Source organism: Thunnus thynnus, chromosome 17 (assembly GCF_963924715.1).
Source record: "Thunnus thynnus chromosome 17, fThuThy2.1, whole genome shotgun sequence".
NCBI classification, from domain to species: Eukaryota; Metazoa; Chordata; class Actinopteri; order Scombriformes; family Scombridae; genus Thunnus; species Thunnus thynnus.
In genome coordinates, this window is record NC_089533.1 from 25,891,636 (window position 1) to 25,908,484 (window position 16,849).

Sequence of the window (16,849 nt, forward strand, 5' to 3'; positions counted from 1 at the left end):
TCTCTCTCTCTCTCTCTCTCTCTCTCTCTCTCTCTCTCTCTCTCTCTCTCTATCTCTCCGGTTTGATGAGTGACACCAGCTGCGCACGAGCTCCACCTACCTGCCCCTGCGCGTGCCTCCATGTTTCCTGCCAACTGTCACAATGTGGCTAAACAAATAAACGAATAAAATAACTTTCTAGCACTCTTTGTATTTTGTACTAATAATACTGTAACACTGTCATGAATATTGGCCACTAACATTACTGTATCAGTAGCCTTTTACACTCTGTAGTACTATCACACCTTATATTCCTGTATTATTGCATACCTGTATATGTACTTAAATACTTACATACTTACCTGTATAGCACATTACCTGTAAATACAATATATGTACCTGTTAGTAAGTGCTGTATTTGGGCACAGTTTTGAGGTGCATGTACTTTACCTGAGTATTTCCATTTTATACTTTACACTTCAACTACAATATATTTCAGAGGGAAATATTGTAATTTTACCGCACCACATTTAAATGACAGCTGTAGTTACGAGCTACATTACAAACTAACATTTTACATACAAACTTTATCATCAGCATATAAAACACAACACATTATTTTAGGTTAAATATGCAGAATGGTTACGAGGTCCACCTTTACCATATGTAATTTAAACCATCTATAATACTAATACTAATTATATTATTTGTAATAAACATTGCATTGACACCAAGACTGAAAAATCCTAAGCCAAGAATGAGTATTACAATAAAGGAAAATAAAAATAATGTTACAATTACTTGGATTTTTTTCATTTGTAGTGTTATATGAAACAACTCTACTACTATTCTATTTAGTAGTATTCTACTACTTAAATGTTTTCCACATTATTTTGTTAAAGCTGATACAAAGTATGAATGAAGAGACCAGTCATTCATTTTTGTAAATGTTGGGTCCAATCTTGCAAAGCTCATGTACGGGACAGGTAGCAGGGACAGGGAGGTAGATGTGGATATGGAGGGAGTAAAATGCTGCAGTCGGTGTTTCTTGGAGAGGTGAGAGAAAAAAAAATGTGACCATTGTAAAGAAAAGACAAAACCTCAGTCAACTGTGATGGGACTGACCGTGGGGAAAAAGACAACTGTCTGCGTTATTAAACCCCAAACATACATTGATGTATTCTTATATCTGTAATTTTTCTATATGCTAAATTGAAAATGACAAAGGTTATTCCACTTCATAAAAACTGAATCAGAGTCAAAATCAGAAAAATGCGAATGTCCGTGGAATATTTTGCATGAAACTTTGTGTTGAAAGTGTACATTGAAATTAGAAAAATAAACACTGAATGACATAGCCATTAGACTGCATTATACTGTATGGTGTTTGTAATTTTTACTCCTTCATATATGGAAAAAATACAAGAAACACTCAACAGTTTCAAAAAGGCAGTATTTATAAAGCTAAATCTTTAAATTTTACAACCAAAAGTCAGAATGAGTATAAGTGATCCTGAAAATAATGTCACCAAGGCTAAAGTGTTGCACAACAGGTTAAATGTCTCTGGTAATTCAATAAGTTAACCCTAAATTATCTGTAGTGTGGTCACCGTCTCACCCTTTCATCCTTCCACCTTCTTTCTTGGTGTAGCTGGATCTTATTTTCACTGTTTCACTCTTTTACTGATGCTATTTTTACCATTAAATGAGTCAGATTGTTTTCTCACCTGCCTGGTTTCTTGTCTAATCTGACGCGACTATTTTATAGAAGCTTGAGTGTTTACATGTGCATTCAAAGTATGGTTGGCGTTTGCATATATTTTTGTACATGCAGATGTAGAAGCACATTAGCACACGTGCACGCATTCATGCATGAATGCATAGACACACACACACACACACACATACACACACACACACACACACACACACAGCTTAAATCCTTTTGCTATAAGTGAGCCAATGTCCTTGCTGTGACGCCTCCCTGTATTGATTAGCTGCTGGTTAAAATATGAGTGGAGAAAGGAGAAACACATCACATTCATCGCTGCCTGTTAATCAATACAGGACATTAAATCTATGGAAACCACAGAGGAAGGGGTGAGGTGAAAATGGTGATGGGAGAGAGGGGAGGGGGTGGCAACAAAGAGCAGGGGGAGGATGAAGATGGAGATGAGGATGAGGGTTAGTGGGTTAAATGTGAAAGCAGCAGCAGAGCACGCATATCAACTGGAAAGAAAAGCATTAGATACACTATGCGGCGGAAATACACCTTACACATTTTCTATGAGAAGCGGGAAATCCCTTGCAAAGAGCAAACCAAGATAGCTGGTGGCGATAGACAACCAGGTGGTGTGAAGAGAAAAGTTCAAATAAATACACTGTGGTGGAAGAAGTGGTAAATCACTGCACGTAACCAGCTGCACCTGACAAACTGTATGTCGTATACTTATTGTACATAATCTGGGGCCGGTTTTACAAAGAAAGCAAGTCTTAATGTTGATCTTAGATTAGTCCAATGACAGTGGAACAGTTTCATAACTGACTTGCCTTAAAGGATATGGTTGGCGATTTTCTATATTTTCTTCATTGTCAAAAAATCATCATCATTACATTGCATATTGTAAAATTCTAAAAGAACTTTACAAAATCAAGAGGTTGTGATATTTAGCACAGAACTGCGTTCCTGCACATGCAGTCTATACTCTCCAAAGACTGAAAACGTGATCAATGTTATTGGTCTTTGGAGCCGTTTCAAAACAAACTACCATGACCAAACTCTTTATAATGAAGGAACATCTCAGCCAGATCAGTAGTGTGGCTCACTGACATGTTTTTAATAGTTTTTGGGTAACAATGAAGGTCTACGGCACAGAGGAATAAGATATATAAGACTTTGGATACACACACAATACTTGTTAGTAGATCAATTCATTGTTGGTTTGGCTCTGCACGTGAGATTTGTTGACAACAAGAAAATCGTCAGCCTTATTCTTTACACCTAAAAAGTTAGCCTAAATAGCGGCCTACTGCGTATGTTTTGATGTCTCCTGTTGATAAAATATCACACCAACACTTGATGGATGTAATGTGCATGATCAGTCTACATTCCTTCATTTACTTTGTGATACGTGCAACAATACGTATCCACCTTGTTTCATCACTGAATGTGAGACTATTCCACGAGTGTTTACGTTCTCTCATTCACTATGATAGGCAGCAGTGATCGTGATGAGTAGAAGGTTTGCAATAGAGATGGCGTAACTGTAGTAATATGAGAATTACCAACATTGAGAAAAGTCAAAACTCATATTCACATGTTTCTTGTTATGTAAATAGTGTGTGTGAGGTGGTGTGTGCGTGTGTGTCAGTGTTTGTTTTCAGTGGGGGAATCCTGTCAGAATGTGTGCTTATCTCTCTCTCTCCTAGATACACACACACACACGCATGCATGCATGCACAGCCGCACAATATATGAATAGACATATTGACCCATAGTCCACTTATGCTTTCAAATGGCACTTATATAACTTGTATAACTCCCCTAACAACACACACATACATACACACACACACACCCATGATAGCAGACATACTGGTTTATATCTACAGCCCAAACAAACAGTTACAGGAACACTGAGCTCAGCAGTTCTCTGACAGGCTTAACACACTGTCTGCTCTCTCTCTCTCTCTCTATCACACACACACACACACACACACACACACACACACACACACACACACACACACACACACATCCAGCTCTAACTACAGAAGGTATAACACCGCTGCTGTCAGACCATGTCAGACCATCTTTAACCTGGAGTCTTTTCATTCTTTGTCTTAATTCACTGTTGTAGCTCAGCAGCTACAAAGATAAAGAGGTAAAAATACAAACACAGACAGACCAACAGAGGGAATGAGAAAAAGGCAGTAAAAAGATTGCTTTTTTGTGGTTTATGTCCAGCTCAGTAAGCAGAAATACAACTCAGTGAAGCTGTTAAAGGGAATGTGAATGAGGGGGGAAAGAGGGCGAGATCAATGGAGCATGAGGGATGGGGAAGCAGGGGGAAGGTGTGAGAGGGAACCACACAACATTTGAACCATTATTGTATTTTGATTTTCTGTTTATTTATTCTGTAAGGCATTGTGGCTGTACAAGGACGTGGTGGCATAAGATCTTATGGAACTAGAAATGGCTACATTTTGTGAAGAAAATGTACTGGTGCTGGCTGCTGAAATGTTGCAACTGAAACATCAGACACAGATAAATACAGAAACAACTAAAGATGCAGTCAAAATAAAAATGCTAACAGAAGCTCAAATAGCAGTTTCAGTGTAATGAATGAATGAATGAAGTTGAAGTGTCCATTTAAGTGTAGGTGCTAAGTGAAGTTGTGAAAGCAGTTGAAATATCAGGTATTGAGATACTGATGTGTAACCTTTGAAAGCAGTTGAAGTGTTGTTTGAAGAGTAAATGATGAAAGCAGCTGAAATTCCAGTTTACATTGAAGTGGTATAAGAAGTTTAATTTTCAGTTGGAGAATGAAAATCTGCTCTATAGTGTCAGCTGACATGTAAGAAGTGAAAGCACTTATAATCGCATTTAAAGAATAAGTTCATGAATCAGTTGAATTTCCTGTGAAGGTGAGAAGCTACAGTGAGTGTGTGATGTCACCCACTTCAGCTTTGAACATCCTGCGCAATACACAACTATGTAAACATTTGAGAAGGCCTGGAAAGAGCATTAAACTTAAACTGTAATATAAAACATAAAAACTGTGAAAGGAATGAAAAAGCTGAAGCAATGTGATGAAGTTCAAAGGGATGTTTAAAGTTTGAGTTAAGTGAAAGTGTGAATAAGTATGAAGAGGTTTAAGAGGAACTGAAAACTCAAACTAAAAAAAACCCAACAAACTCATTGGGCCTCATGCTGGAACCACTTGCACAAAAAAATAGCTGAAATAATGTAAAATGAATATTCCTCTGCATGGCTTGTTGATGACGCATTCAACAAAAGGTTTTTTTTTACTTCCTATTTTACTAGCATGATGAGTTTTACAGTTCAGTAGAAAAATTCTCACTCCACCAGCTGCCTCAGGGTCTTTATGCAGGTCTGTCCAAGTGAACATCCTCCCTTATAAAACCTGACATGTAACATCACCTCCAATTAAATATATTCTCTTATTTATCTGCATTACCGCTATGTCCCTTTGACTGCCTCCAATTTTAGTCATGGACCACTTGCTTTAGCAATCTTTTTTTTTTTTTTGGTATCTAATGTCCTATCAAACTGTTATCACTGTGCATCTCTGTGATGGCAGCGTTGGCAACTATATTTTCTCAGTTTTTCTACTGATACTGCTAAAATTTGATGTCCACACCAGGACTTAAAGCTCTGCAGTGTGAAATTCTTCCTTTTACTCTTGGGTCACGTTTTTGTGAATTAAAATTTCCCACAAATTGTCTTGGAAAACTTGCACAGGAAAACCTCATAGAATAATGTAAGGGAGGTTAAGGATAAGAATATGAAAATGTTGTTGCATGAGGCCCAATGACTATGTCTAGAGAGAAGCTTAGGCTTTTCCTATTGATTTCAATACTATGAGTCTCATTGGAGACAACTAATGGCTATTATTGAGGAGATGGAGGAGAAAGTAGAGGGTAAAGGAGTATAAAGGAGGGATGGTGAGGTACAGCAGGGTAAGAGGTTATGTATAGGTCATGGTTTCACACCTAACTAAAAAGCTGCATTGTTAAAGTATCATTTTGATGATGTTGTAATTTTTTTTCATTGTTAATAAATCTCATGAAAACACCAAAACCAACAATGAATAGTGAGTGTATCAAAGCCTGACATATCTTATTCCTCTGTGACACAGATCCATTGTTGTCCAAAAACTATTGAAAACTCCATGACACAATGTTGCACTGGGTGAAATGTTCCCTTAATTATCATGAACTGTAGTTTATTTTGAGTTGATCCTGCGTACACCATCATGGGCCTTGTAAGCACTGTTGTTTCACAAATGATCACCACTCACAAAGTTCAGATAAATTAGGGCATCCAACAAGACTCTTGCATAGTCATGAATTGTTTTGATAAGTAGAATATGTCAAAACGAGAAAGAAAAACTGAAAACATGTTGCAAATTTGGTTCCAGGTGCAGTAAATAGTTAGAAGTGCACCAAAAATGTATTAATCTGAAAATGGTTATGTCAATTTTATTCATATAGCACCAAATCACAACACAAGTTATCTCAGGGTACTTTTTACTTAGTGCAGATTTGGACCTTACTCATTAACTTACATAGACCCAACATTCTCCCATGAGCAAGCATTTGGCAACAGTGGCAAGGAAAAACTCCCCTTTAACGGGAAGAAACCTCAAGCAGAACCAGGCTCTAGGAGGGCAGCCATCTGCCTTGACCGGTTGGGTTGAGAGAGAAAGAGGGAGCGGGAGAGGAGGGGAGAGACACAGAGAAGCACAGCAACAACAATAATAACAATAACAACGATAATAATAAATACAATAATAATAAATAAATATATAAGCAGGTGGTCTGCAGCCACAGACAGCAGGTGGTCTGCAACGGAAAGTTGACACCTGTGAGAAGAGAAAACACAAAACTCCAGGGAAGATGCCAAGTTGGTAACATGCATTAATGGGGCATGAATGTGTACAGATGGAGGGGGAAAGTTCCCAACAAATTCACCATTCCCCCTTGATTGAATAACATTTGCTAAAAACTTCAGTGCCCAGCTGTTTTGGGTAATTAGACTGATAGACTGGCAACATGGACAGCATGTACCCTGGCTCTTGTTCAATGTATGCTAAGATATGCTGTAGCCACCCTTTGACTTTGCATTAAAAAAGCAACATCTTTTGCATTTTAAATTCTAATTCTTTTCAAAGTAGTATACACAGACTCTTATAACCTATTAACAAATTAGTTAGACCTTTTTTGCCTTAGTGCATACGATGCATTTATGATGAGTTCAAAGCTGATAATTTACAATATGATTTGGTAAAGTGAGTAATTTCTCCATGGGTTATTTTAAAGTGAGACAAATTTACTTCAAAAAGAAAAAAAATAACACATTGTTTCTCTTTCAAATTCAAAGTTGTATTCATAAGAAACACTCTTGCACAATTCAACACACTCAGGGTTTTGCTGCAACAGCTTTACTTGGTCTGGTATGACCAGTAGTTTATAGTGACTAATGCTATTGAATGTTATCTAGACATTGCTCTTTAATTGATATTTATTGAGTCAGTCTGCTGACTTTTTGACTCTGCTGTACTTGTGCTTCTTTTACACTTTAACTTTTAAAACATTTCAATGGTTTCATCAAAGTAAAACAATAAGTAAACACAACATGCCAACACGTGTCATGTACTTGCATTAATGGCCTGATGTAATTCACATTTTATAAAACCACAATACTATTACATTGTCCAAATGTTGGAGCGCTGTGTCTCAAGATTCATCATCATTTTCATGAGTGGTTTTGTTTTTCTTATTTTTTTGTACAAAGAGAAAAGGTCAAGAGAAAGGAGAACAGAGGACAGAAGAGGAGTTGAAATGAGAAAGGAGGTGAGGAGAAACTTAGAAGAAGAGAAAAAGTGAGAGGAAAGGCAGGAGGGAAAGGGAGAGGAGCTGAGATCAAAGGCGGGATCCTGCTGATGGAGACGCTGATAGTAACTGTCTCTCCTCCATTATTCATCAGACAGCTGTGCTGTAAGTAGGTTAAACTTTTCAGAGAGAGAGCCAGAGATATGAGGAAGGGGAGACAGGGAAGTAGACGGATAAACAGATATACCAGAATAGAGGAATAATGAGAGAAATAAAGAGGAAGCGAATGAGAATTGTTAGACAAGAAAATCACAGGGTGACAGACAGGATGAAGGGGCGAGAGACACATAGAGGGACAGATATGAACAGAGAGAGGGAGGCAGAGGGAAGAAGGGTGGATTGACAGAGAGGTGTAAAAATAGAGATGAAAACAGAAACAGACAGAGGAAAAAAAGTGATGAAGAGAAAGCAAACAAACATGATAAGACGACACTGTGATTCTGTGCGCCTGGGGTAAAAAAGAAAGTATAGTCATACACATACACACACACACACACACACACACGCATGCATGTAAAGAGCAATTTATGGTTGACATCACACATCATGTAGAGCACAGAAATGATCACGCAATGTTGGAGGGAGGCAGAACACTTATAGCTCACATTTACATGCAGAATGCATACAGTGTACTGTAAACTGTACATGCCATGTGAAACAGGGTGTGTTTGTACATTTATAGTGTTTTGTTCCATTTGTGTTCAATGTTTTCTGGGCCTTGTGACAGCTGAACCCTGATGTACTTCAGAATGGTTCAGAATGTCAGAAATATAGTAGATGCCATCCAACAGAGTGTGACTGTAAGGTTGTGTTCAGACCGGCATTTGCATGAAAAGAAAAGTTATTCCCAGCGCACACTGGTCGCCTACTGGTTACTGCCACATAACTACACGGTTTGATTCCGGCAGTGGACCTTTGTTGGCTGTCATTCTCTGTCTCTCTCTCCCCTTTCTTGTCATCTCTAAACTGTCACTGACCAATAAAGGCATTAAAACAAGTAGAGGTTTTCCCTTCATTCCTTTCAATGATGCTAATTCAGAGCGTTCTAAAGGCAATAAAACGGATGGTCATCAGCAAAAAAGTATAACCTGGTTCAGCTGCAATGCAATGCAATGTAACATTCCTGTCATCTAAATGACATATTTCTATTGTTTATATTGAAATCCTTTCAATGGGGGATTAAATGACTGTTGCCATGGCAACTTTCCCCAGTTGTAAAATCCTGCTCATAGTATAATAAACCGCTTAGCAGTGTTTTGTCATCTGATAAGCCTTCAAACACATGGGACTGTCACTCAAACTGGCCTTGAGGCATCAGTATGCATCAACCAAAGAGCTAGTTGAATCAATGAACAGCATCTTAAACCCTCTGATATTCTGAAAATGACTAATTTGAGAAGTACGCCCACTAAATGCAATGTATGCGGAGGTGTGGACAAAGGTTGTACTTGAACTTCTCTCTCAAGCTCTCGTTTTTCAGTCTTCACACAACTACTTCTTCTAGTAGTTGTGTAAAATGAAATCATCCTCCTGTTCACTGGATATCCTTTCAACTCACTTCTTTAAAGAAATATTTCATTCAATCTCTCCATTTGTCCTTGCCAATATCAATTCTTCACTTTCATCTGATCAAGTGCCTGATTATTTTAAATCAGGTACAGTTGAACTACTTCTCAAAAAGCCTCCTGTTTACCCATCTGTTTTAAATAACTTCCGCCCAATATCTTATCTTCCCTTTTTGGCCAAGGTCTTGGAAAAAGTAATTGCTGAGCAATTTCAGATTGGTTTTATTCCTATCTTTTCTAAGGAAATTCTGGCCACTAGTGACTGTAAATCTTCCACCTCCCATTTCTCTTATTTCTCTTATATGGTACCTCTAGGTCAAATCTTCCAGAAGTACCATATCAGTTTATATTTTTATGTGGATGACTTCCAGATCTATTTCTCTTTTGACTCCAACAACACAACACAATTGATCAAAATATAATCATGTTTTGCAGATGTTAAAAACTGGCTCTCTCAAAACTTTCTTCAGTTAAACTCAGATGAATCAGAAGCTATTATCATAGGTCCAGACTCTTCCAGTGAACACTTTTCCAGCCACTTCGGTTCTCTGTCCTCTTGCATCAAAACCCAGTGCAGAAATCTAGGTGTTGTCTTCAATAGCAAACTTGAAGTCTGTTCAATAATGCTTTTTGCACCTTCAAAATATCTCAAAAATTAGATCTTTTTTATTTGCTATGAATTTGGAAACTGTCATTCACACTTTTATTTCATCCTGCTCAAATTACTGTAACTCACTTTATTCCTGTCTCAGTCAATACAACTTCTCCAAACTCAACTAGTCCAGAATGCTGCAGAAACCAGAGGAGACAGAGCCTTTGGAATCGGGGCCCTGTGACTCTGGAATGACCTGCCAGAGGAGATCAGGCAGGATAGCTCCGTTTCCTCTTTTAAATCCCTCTTAAAAAACAGACTTTTTAGAATTGCTATCTCTTGAATCAGTTTTTTCTTTTTGTTTTTCCTCTGTTTTAGTAATTCATGCCATAACCTCACTTGTTATTATTACTGTATGAATTCTACTTTTCTCTTCACTTTTATGACTATGCAAATCACTTTGTAACTTGTTTTTGAAAAGTGCTGTATCAATAAAGTTAATATTATCATTATTGTTATTATTGTTATCATCTCCCACCACTCATTCATGCACTTAGGAAACCAAGTTACTCAGAGAAACCAGGTTACACATGTGACTCATTTCTCATTTACACTTCTTCAACACTTTTGCCTTCAGATGTGGCCGGACAACACATGTATGAACTGGTTAATTTCTAACAAAATCCAGACTTTCCTGGATTGATGTCCAGTAACACAGTGACATGTTAAACTGTTCCTCCAGACTAAACTACAAAATAGATTGTAAGCTATTGCTTTTCAAAACAGCCCACAAAAGCTTTTCTGATCTGGCGCCCTTGTTGGCAGAAAGAGATTATTTGTCAATGCCTTTCAAAATTGTAAACATCCATTACAAAAATATGGGGTTTTTGTGTATAAAAGAAACAAACATTGACTGTTGGTAGAAAAAGGGAAGTGGATAGAAACAGTGGTCTCTATGTCACAGTCACATGCTTTATAGACCCAACCATGTTTTGTGTTGCTATAACAATGGAACACTACTTCCACCTATGCTTCTGACAGACAACAATCATGATTTGCGTGCCATGAGAGATCCTTGTGAGGTAAAGGTCTTGTCAAAATAATCTAAACTCAGGGTCCACTGACTAGCATTAGTAAGCTTTAGTGGAACTTGATTCAATATAATCTTGTCAAACTACAGTCACGCTAAACATAGGTTGTTTTAGGCATCTGGATCTGAATCTCAGTCATTTGAATTGGTTGCACGTCATCCAACCTGGTTTTATGAGTCTTCTCTAGATGAAGGTTGAACATGACATGGATTAGAACTCTAGTCAGCCTCGTCTTGGTGGCGGTACTTCAGATTGTTCCTGCATTCCTGTAAACATAATTCTTTTACAGTGTTGGCTGCTGGGAAGCCAGTGATGGTTGCCTCTTTGACGCTATGTTAGTGACTGCTAGTGGTTGGTTGGGGTACCTCTGGGGCAAAATTGCCTTGCCCTAATTGTTTGTGGGTTAGGGCGATGCCTTGAGTGCTGGATTTTATTGACTCAAAGTTGCGCTTAAAATTAAAGTAATTTTTGGCCTTGTCTACCATTACCCGATGTTACCTGAAACCGAACGATGTACGAAAAGTGTTCCCAGAAATGTATCGCAGTGCAACACCATCTGAAAATAATACCACAATACCGATCAAGGGCTGCAATGCAGATGGGCATTCCAAGTTTGGAGAACTGAATTGAAAGCAATTTGAAATCACTGTGGATCCAAGTTTTGCTTAATTTTTTCATGATAAACACATGTACTTTGTTCCCTTCTAAGACACTTTATTCACTACATTTCAGTACACCAAGGTCCAAATGAATTTTATATAAAAATCAAAATGGAAACCTTGAATCCTGTTGGTGTTTGTACTGTTTCGTACCAACACAACTCCAAAAGAACAGTTCAGTGCCTTATATTTAGCAATATTTACAGCCATCACATGTTTTAAATACAGAGATAAAGTCTGAAGGGATGTTTTTGTTCATCAGTGCATTAAGAGTCACTTTATGCTGAAGGGAGTTCTGTTAGTACTGTTACTGTACTGCTGCAAACAACAAGAGGGCACACAGTTCAAGCATCGTGTGTAATGTGTGTCGCAGCCTGTAAGTAGGTGTGTGTATGTGCATGTGTGTTAGTATGCGCAAAGCTGCATTAAATATACATATAGCCTTGCGTGTTATGTGCTTGTCATGGCCAGCGGGGTGGTGTGGATTTGTGTGTATATGGGTTTGTGCCGTATTTATATATAGCACATGATGATGCTCCTCTGGTTTAGTGTGTGTGTGTTCTGCCCTGCTGGTGGATATCCCTTTGTTGTCATTATTTACGCATCAGTGAGAGGCAAATCCCAGATGCAAAAAGTGTAACGTAGAGAGACAGAGAGACAGCTAAGCTTTTACATAGACTAACTCAAACTAAGTTATATTGACATGAACAGAGAATTAAAGGTTAGCGTCTTGTGACAAAACACAGATATTTTTGATTTGTACATATATGACATGTTATACAACAAGAAATATTTTTTCCTAATATGACGCTCTTTTTTCCAGGTAAGTACAAATGTATGTATGGACGTTTAAAAAAGAGACATGTCAGTGAATGTTCCTGTGATTGGCTCAAGACACGGTAACATTCTACCTGATTGGTCCAGAGAGCTGAGCCATTTAGGAAGGAGCAAGTGAGTAAACAAAGAGTAAAATGAAGGACACTGCAACCCTGCACAGAATATCAGGTATAGCTGATGGATGGCTGGATAAAATGGACAGCATGACACACAGGACATACTAATGCAATAATTATACTCAATGCTTATACACATGGATTGCACACAACATACATAGTAGTTGGAATAAATATGCATTGTGTTTGTACACACACGCAGGCACGCCTACACACACAGTTGTGTTTCCATCACTTCAGAGGTTATTACATTGACTTACATTAATTTCCTTATTCTAACCTTAACCATAACCAAAACATGCCTAACCCTACCCCTTACCCTAACTTCAACATAACCCTAAACTAACCTTAACTTTAAATCAAGTCTTCACCCTAAAATGAATGATTTACATAAAGGCAGGGGTTCATCCTGGGCCACATCAGCATTATGGTTGCCCTCAAAGGGCCGGTTGTAAATGTAAGACTATATAAATGTATCTATCTGTTATCATATTACATAATTGCCTCTTCATTCGATTTATATTGGTTTCAGTAATACCTTAATAATAAATAACTAGCTCTGAAAGCGGAAAAATAAAAATGGCGGGCATATTAATATTAATATGCCTGCCATTATTTATTAGGCAATAGTCAATTGTTATATATATATATATATATATATATATATATATATATATATTAAATCCACCTATTAAGTATGTATGATATGAATGTTCTCACAGATTTTAGATTTAGAATCAAATTAAGTTTAGAGCTGGTAATTGCTGAATGCCTGAGATGACCTTTACCCACAAATTTATACATGTACATATCAGCATATGTTATGCAAATTATACTCTTTACAAGCTCTTGTGCGCCACATAAAATGAGGTGCCAGGCCAGATTTGGGCCACAGGCCTTGAGTTTGGCACAGTTTGTGTGTTGAGGCGACTTGCTTTTTGTCCCCATAAGGGAGGCGAGTCCTCACAACATGACAGTGTAACAGATTTACGTCCCCACAACATGAGGAACACCTGGACCACACACACACACATACACACACACACACACACACACTCATATGTGCATTTGCTCTTGAGAGTAAACCTAGAAACAAGCTCTTCATCTTTATTTCTTTTTGCAAGCTGTGTGTGAGTGTGTGTGTGTGTGTGTGTGTGTGTGTGTGTGGGTGTGTGCGTGAGTGTGTGTGTGCCCCTTGCGTGAGTAGAGTAGAATAACAGATCAAACTGAATTTAGTAATTAAACATGACGAGTATATGACGGCGCACACACACACTCTTGAATTTTCTACAATGCTGCAGGATTCCTGGCTTTGCCTGTAATTTGTTCTGTGTGTGTGTGTGTATGTGTGTGTTTGTGTGATTGACTTGGACAGCACAGTTTACCGTACAGGACATAATTGGAGAGCTGAGGTAATGCAGAGTATGTCTGCTGTTACTATAACGAAGACTTTATGCAGCCATACATACATGCCTGCTTTTTAAAAATAAAATCTGCAACATTTTGAAAGCTTGATATTTTCCTGTTGTGCTTCTAGCAGCAGCACCAGTGGTTTGTTTGCAATGAAGAAAAAACGGGTAGTGAGCAGGTATTCAGCAGAGCCTCAAGTCTTTTGGCTCAAGTCCATGTCAAGCATCATGACTACAACTCTGGGCGCCACTCATAGATTATGTATAAAGATGAATGTAGTGAGGTTTGTCATCACCTGTTGGTTTGCATTGGAGCTGGTTTGAAGCCCAGATTTGCTGCCTATGTTAGCTTACATAGTCAGCAAATCTGGGCTTCAAACTACCAGCTCAAGCTGGATTTTCCAGTAGAGAGGTGCCATCTTTTCTGTTTGGATCCAGGACCTTCCAAATAAGGAGAGTGGGGTGTTGCCTTTCACGCTCTGGAAACACACCCCGCTACCTTGAACCCAAGTTAATGCTAGCTTACTGAGAACAACGAATGCTGCACACTTGGGCTAATGTTAGCTACTGTAGCTAAACTGTGCTAACAGGGCAGGTATTGTAATCAAGAATCATTTACCTTACCAAAATAATACATCCCAGAGCCAGGGAGAGCAGCAGGCGAGCCAACTGTCAATCACAGCTGTCAATCAACACCCACACAGCAGACATCAAAGCTGCTATAAGTCTTCAAATCTTATAGACAGAGCAATAATTTCCAAAATGACCACCAGCACACTTATTAGAGGGCCTGATTTAGAGCTTGAGACCATAAAGTTTGATTGAAAAAATGATTGACTTAGTATTTCTAGAGAGAAGTTGACGGCTTTTGAATGGGAGTCAGTTGGAGCCAGCATCTAGCAGCCGTCAGTGGCATTGCACTTTAAAAGTATAATTTGTAAGAACTGGCCAGAATTTTAGTTTAAAACATTCCAAAATAAGTAAAATTATCAACAGAATGTGAAGAAATAACAGTTTTGATGTTATGTCAAAGACCTATATGTATTGTGTTGCAGAGGTATCTACTGAAGTTAGCATGCTAACCAGCTAGCTTTGGCCTGTACTGTCTCATAATACAACCTTGTGCCACAGGGGTGATAGTGAGTCACTGTAGTGTCCAGTCTGCCCTTAGTCCAATATGAGAGGAAGAAGTGTACCGCTGCCCAGTAATGGTGGAACCAGGCTGAATGCTGTTGAAACAATGTCACTATAGGACTGTTAATATGTCACTTCATTAAGTTTTAATATTTTTTTTTTAGGTGAGAAAGTAACCATGTAGACTCCCAGTATGTGGTCAGTTTATCCAAATAATGCCTATTTGGAAAGTTGCACCCATGTTGTTGGAGCAGCCGGCAGCTGCTGCAGATGCAGGTTGGGTGAGACATCAGCTGACACAATCAGCTGATCCAACAAACTATACTGAGTTGCACCACCTATGTGAAAGCTAGCTTGAGCCATTTGGCATGTCAGCACATCATAGTAAGCTGCATTGAAATATATCAATAAATAAGTTCTCTACTGGATTACTGTGTAGTAAAATGGCAGCAATTCATGAAAAAATTATGCTGTGTGGCAAAAAAACTACTGTTTTACCATGAGAGAGTTCTGTGACATTTTATGATTTACACTTACCCTAGAGGCGTGTGTGTAAATATTTAGTTGTTGCTTAAGAGTTATGTTGTAACTTATCTCTGTGGTGCAACTGCTCTCTGATCTGTGCAGCTCTTTTGTAATTTACCGCCAGCACTAATGTCTCCATAGCATTTTGATATCTTGACAACACCATGGCACAGATTCATTAAGCTTCACACTATATTCAGTGAGTGATGGGGGGCGGGGGGGCATTTGGCGCTGCTTCTCAAAAGCATCATAAGGCTAAGATGATCTTAGCCCACATGCAATTTTGGGCTGTCTGAGATTAAAATTGACAAGCATGGGAGAAATGTGGTGAAACCTTTAGTCATCAAGCCAAAATGATGGTCCTAGATCGCACTGTGAGACATGTCTGTAGCCATGTTTGAATGAAGTTTAGGGGAAAAAACACAATCTCCTTAATACATTCATGGCACACACAAACTAAAACGATGGAGGCAAAACAAAAGTTTGTGTGACTTTGTTGCATTATTAAAGCATAAGACCTGCAGACGGATGACGACCTGATGACATGCCTCTGCTTTCATATACTTTTTTCTGTTTACATCATAGCACTATGCATTCATCACACAGCCTCTGACAGGATCAAATTGAAATCAGACAGATTGAGACCAAGATTTTATTTGACCCGTCTCACACAGTGTGACAAGCAATAAACATATCTGACAACAACAGCAAATCAAAAGGTAGAAAATGTTACTGGACAGCCTATATTGTTTGCAATCCTGTCAACTAAAAACACTTTTTGAGTTAGTAAATTACTTGTTCAGTAATGTAATTATGCTACCAATTGTTCATGTGTTCATTGCAACAGGAGTTGTTTTCCGATTTCAAGAGCAAATCCAGTAATTCTGTCCACTTCTGTGAAACATCTATGATGTATCCTAGAACTACCCCCGAACTATGAGGTGATGTCAGCTTCACTCCCACCCCTGACATATGGCAGCAGTCAACAGACAGCAGTTTGGACAGTACGGAATATGAAAGATTAAGAGTGTGCAATGGAGAGTAGCAGTAGTAGACATACTGCAGTAGTAGTAGAGGTACTGCCTCTGCTACTTGTAAGCTAGTAGTTTGCAGTCTTGAACAATGTTCAGAGATTTTGCGGAAAATTTACAACTGAGTCACATCCACTATTCTGTCACTCTCCACTGCCTGTGCTATGTCTGAATTCTTGATTTTCTATCTTGGCATTAAAATTTCTGAAAACAACCAAAATGTGTCGGTTAGAAAGCGGGAGAGATACAGTACAAGCTAAGATGCGGTGTTAA